This window comes from Triticum dicoccoides, chromosome 3B, assembly GCF_002162155.2.
Source record: "Triticum dicoccoides isolate Atlit2015 ecotype Zavitan chromosome 3B, WEW_v2.0, whole genome shotgun sequence".
In the NCBI taxonomy this organism is placed as follows: Eukaryota; Viridiplantae; Streptophyta; class Magnoliopsida; order Poales; family Poaceae; genus Triticum; species Triticum dicoccoides.
This window is the reverse complement of record NC_041385.1, coordinates 22,998,971-23,004,722: the sequence shown is the minus strand read 5'-3', so window position 1 is coordinate 23,004,722 and position 5,752 is coordinate 22,998,971.

Genomic DNA, 5,752 nt, shown 5'->3' with positions numbered 1-5,752 from the left:
GTGTTAGCTAGCTAATTAATAGAGAGAAGTGTTCTCTCTTATGTCCGTGCTTGGTTGACGCTACGTATTGTACATACAGAGGCCCTCGACACGCTAGCTAGTAAGAAAATGAAGGGAACCATTAAGTACAAAAATTCGTCATGCATACCGAGAGAAGTGATCGATCGACCTCTCCTTCTCCGAGAGATTGGTCGAACAACAAGTTTTCGTATTATCTATCCGACGGTACTGGCTACATACATATACAATATGTAAGATCTCTTACAATCCCCTAGCAATTGAAATCAACTTCCACATGTTATTCTCCAGCTTTATTGATGACGTGGTCAAGAAAGAATCCCGCCAATTCCTCTTGAATTGCTTTCATGCGATTGTGTTCTAGGAGTTCATCCCGCATCTGCCACGTCTAATTTGAAGAAGGAGGTTAATACATATATGAATGAAACTCAACAGAAATGATGGTGTAATAAAATGAAATTGTGAATATTATTGCTTACGCACTTCATATTGTCTTTTAGAGTAGCCCCGCTTATTTTCAAAGTCGCGTTGTAGATGAAGTCACACACGTAGTATCCACATAAATCATTCCCTTGTTCCTGCCACAAGCACTTTACGAGAAAAAGAGGTCAATCAAACTGATAATGAAGCATTATAAATGGTATTGATGAAAGTACAACTATAGAATCAACGGGAGATGCGCGCAACTAGCTAGCTAGTAGTACTTACTTTCGGGTATGTATAACGGAGCTCCTTCGGCAGTCCCGGAACTTTTGCGGTGAACTGTTTCCAAACCCTGCAAGACAAAGAAAATAATTATTATTACTTGAGATATCAGGAAATGAACAAAAAGTTGCCGATATGGTGCGATAATGATCGATTGAACTTACTTGTTGAGCATTTTAGTCATGTCCGCATAGGTTTCGCGATTTTTTGTCTCGAGTCTAAGAAGTTTACTACTACCCGCTCAACCTTAATCTCCAGAAGAACATAGTGGAATCTGCGCACGCATGCATACCTCATCAATTACATTACTATAACCTCGCTCGAGTAATAAAGGGAAACCGAATATGCACACGACAGAAACACTCACCGGAAGTTGTAAGGAAAGAGTATTAAATCTTTGTTTTGATTTTTGATCAATGATTGTAGCAAGTTGGCATCAGCCTCTTCGGCGTGCTTTGTAACCGGAATTTCATCTATGATATTTGTGTTAATGAACCCAATATCATACATTTCTTGTTTTTTGCACTCGACGATCTTCAATCTGCATAATATAGTGAGGATAATTAATTATAAATACATGCAATATGAAAGAGCCGAGCTATATATAGAGACTTAATGACAGAAATAGTACTTACAGACAGTAGCAAAAGACCATTAGTTTATCGAGGGCCTTTTGATTGAAGAACTCGAAGAACTCCTCAAATGGAACAGTCAACAGATCAGTTCCAACAAGGTCGTGCTCCTCTTTAATATTCATATACAAAGGATTCGTCCCCCCAGACTCTCTGCAGGTTTTCATGTACCAATTATGGAATCTTCACATCATAGTTGTTAGAGATTTTTCATCTTTGACGAGAGGCTTCCCGTACTCGTATCTGTGTTCGTCCACCTCCAAGAAATCAGGAAGTTGATCGTCAGGCAGGTAATCTGCAAGATTGGCATAACGGGCCACCGTCCCCGGAGCATTAGCGACGATGTCGCCGCTAGACACATTGAGCGGGGGGCACGATTGGTTTGCTTGTTCGCCGAGCTGGTCAATTTTTTCGCAGCTGCTCGATCTCTTGACCTTTGATGTCTGACAGTACTTCCCGACCGCTCCGCTTGGATATATGTCTGTTCAGTAATGTGCTCATAGTTGGTTCTCGGCGGAGACTTTGCCGGTTTCGTCAGGGCATCGAGAGTGCGCTTTGCTTTCAGCGGATCTACCTTCTCCTTCGGAGGTGGATGTCTCTTTGCTTTCACCCCTTCAAAGAAGTCCTTCATGTGGGTCCGCACGATCATCGTGTTTTCCTCCTCGGTCCTCTCGTACGGTAACTTCTCTAGAGGCTTGAGAGGTGGACCATATCTATATTGCCTCCCGCCTCTGACTGTACTGCTAGACGCTGGAGCAGACGGAGCGGCTGCGGCGTCTGTCTTCTTTCGTGCCTGCTTACGAGGCGGAGGAGAAGGACTACAACGCGCCGGAGCAGCCAGGGCGGCGGCGGGTCTCTTCCGCCCTTGCTGGCGAGGTGGAGAAGGAGGAGGCTGCTGGCTGCTCGGGCGTGCCGGCGCAGGTGGAGAAGGAGGCGGAGTGCCACCACGCGTCGGAGAAGGAGGCCCAGTGCCCTGATCGTCACTCGCCGGAGGAGGAGGCGGTGGAGGAGGTGGAGTGCCCTGACTCGTCGTCGTCGTCGGAGGAGGCGGAGGCGTCTAGTTCAGAAGGTTGATGAGCTCCTTCCGCCATAGGCATGGAGTCTTCAGAGCAGAACCCAGCCTAGTCTCCCCTTCACCGCTAGGGTGGTCAAGCAGGAGGTCCTCAAATCCCTCCGTTATTTCATCCACCATCATCCTAGCATATCCTTCTAGAATCGACCGGCAGTGAAAAGTTGCGCCGGGTTCAGTAGGATAAACAAAGCCAACAGCCGCCTTGACCTTCAAATTCATCCATAGCGTCATAATGTGGCAATTTTGAGACTCCGTGATAGCATCCACGGGATAGCTAGCAGGAGCCGTCAAGACATGCTCCGGCTGAAGCAGCTCGGTGGAAGCCACGCTGTTTCTCCGCTGAGATGACGGGGTAGCTTCGGGGGAAGCTTCGGCAGGTCGTTTGCTGCGATCTACTTTTCGTTCCTCTTCTCGTTTCTCTAGCCCCATTATCCTTTCGTGCAGCGCTTGCAGTTGGCCCTGCTCCAGTTTCTTCCTCCTCTCGTGGGTTTTGTAACCCCCTGCGTCCGGAAAACCAACCTTCCACGGAATTGAGCCTGGCGTGCCTCGTGTCCGTTCAGGGTGCTCAGGATTCTCGAGGGCCATTGTGAGCTCGTCCTTCTCCCTGTCTGGAACGAACGTCCCTTGCTGCGCTGCATTGATATAGTGCCGAAGCATCTTGATTAGTATTTTCAGTTGCTCGTCCGTCCAATGGCACTTCCCTTATACAGGGTCCAAGGTTCCGCAAGCCCCGAAGAACCAAGTCCGGCAACGGTCTGGCCAGTTTGTTGTCTCTGGTTCGGTCCCTCTATCAAGCAGATCATTCTCAGCCTTGGACCACTTAGGCCGGGCTTTGAGGTAGCCACCTGACCCCGTGCGATGGTGAAACTGCTTCTTCACAGCATGTTGCTTGTTTGTCGCCGACATCTTCTTACTCTTTTCCGATGTCTTGTGGGCCACAAATGCGGGCCAGTGATCTCTGATCTTCTCATATTTGCCGATGAATTCTGGTGTCTCTTCTTTGTCGACAAACTTGTTCAACTCTTTCCTCCACCTCCTGAATAGGGTTGCCATCTTCTTAAGAACACAAGACTTGATTAATTGCTCTTTAACTGGCTTCTCCGGTCCTCCTCTGGCGGTAGGGTGAAATTTGCCTCCAGCTGAGTCCAAAGATCATCTTTCTGCATATCATTGACATAAGACACCTCAGGGTCTTCCTCCTTAGGCTTATACCATTGGTGGATGCTGATCGGGATCTTGTCCCTAACAAGAACCCCGCACTGAGCAGCAAATGCGTTCTTTGTCCGGATGGGTTCAATCCATTCACCGTCGCGCGCGATTGCTGTGATCTCAAAACTTTCATCCGAGCTCAACTTTTTCTTCGGGCCTTGTCTCTTTAGCGAAGTTGTGCTCGATCCGGAGGGCTAGAAAAAAGAAGAAAGACGAGAGTTAATTAATGTGTACATATACCAAAACAATGAATGCATCCATTAACTAGTTAGCACGGGCTTAACTAATATATATATACCTGGCCGGACTCGGTTTGGTCACCGGAGCAGTCAGCACGGTCTCCTTCTTGTACCTCCATAGGGTCACCGGAGACATCATGAACATAGCCCTCTTCTTGTACCGGCATTAATGGGCCGGAGCCATCATGAACATAGCCCTCTTCTTCACCCAGTCCTTCCTGACCATCGGTGTCGTTGAGAAATGACGCAACGACATCACTTCCTTGTGCGATTATCTCCCCAAACATCGCTTTTGTTGCTTCGTCTCGGGAGTGCTCCATAGTTTCTGCAAATATTTACAACATGTCAATTATTATTCAAACATGGTACAGATGGATATATATTAGTGGCAAACGTAGAACTAGCTAGCTAATCACAATAAGGAATCATGTTAGTGGCCTCGACGCTGCTTCTCTAGGGTTTGGGGTGGCCTAGACAACGTTTCAAGGGTTTGGGATGGCCTCGACACAACGCTTCAATGGTTTGGGGTGGCCTCGACGACAACGCTCTTTAACTTGGTAAATTTGGGTGGCCTCGAGAGAGTTTGTCGGGTAGGAGTGCGGCGGGAGGGGGTAGGAGACCAACATCACGGTCGAGAGGGGGTATATATATCGACCTCCCCTCATGTCGAAGTTATCCGGGAGGGGGTTATATCGACAACGACGCGACATACATATACATGGGAAAATAATATTATCGAGGAGGGGGTATATCGACCCCCCCCCCTCGTGTTGAAGTTATCAGGAGGGGTATATGGACGACGACAGACCCGATAAAACATAAGAAAACGAAGAAGAAATAAAAAGAGGAGAAGATCGAAGAAAAAAAAGAAGAAGAAAAAAGAGGAGATGAAGAAAGGAATAGAGGAGAAGAAGAAAAAATAGAAAATGAGAAGAAGAATTTTTTCTATTTTTTCTTCTTCTCCTCTATTCCTTTCTTCTTCTCCTCTTCCTTTTCTTCTTTTTCACTGCTAGGGAAAACCCTAGCAGTAGCGCTGGTTTTGTGCTCACTAGTAGTGCGGGTAGGCGCGCTACTAATAAGGCGCTACAGCTATTGCTTAGCAGTAACGCGTGCCAGCGCGCGCTACTGCTAGGACAAATAGCTGCAGCGTTTGTTCACCCCCACGCTACTGCTAATGAAACTAGTGGCAGCGTGTTTTCTTTCCATCGCTACTAGTATTCATTTTTTATTTTTTATTTTTAGTGTATTTATGCGGTTTTCTCTCCATCGTACAAATATTGATACAATACCAGTTATGAGGTTTACATCATTATGTCCAGTGTGTCAAATGAAGGTGGATTAGGTTCAAGTGGAGGCAATATATGATGCATGTTAAAAGTATACTACTAATCCAAACTTGATCTAGTTTGGACTAGTAGTACTTTCGATGTGCACCACATGTTGCCTCCACTTGAATCTAATCCGCCAGCACAAGCTATTTAATCATCATCATAGTAATTAGCACCAACAATATTTATTTAATCACCACTAACACTAGCTAATAATAATCATCATAGTCATTACCACCAACACTAGCTATTTTATCATCATAGTAATAGTGTAGCACATCATCATCCTCAAACTCATTTCTAACTAGCTAATCACTCCTGCTACTCTCTCTTAGGTAAAATAACATAAAACATGTGTAGCTCTCCTCCTTGATCAAGTTGGAGTATGCAGATGAACCTGTCTCCTAATCGTGGGCTGCGCTTCTGTTTGCTACCCCCTAGTACTTCTCTGCGCTCCCCATCACATATTTGGTCCAGTCTTGCACTATTAAGCATCCGTCGCTAATCTTGAATGCACTACAGTAATCTGTAGGATATTTTGGCCGTAAG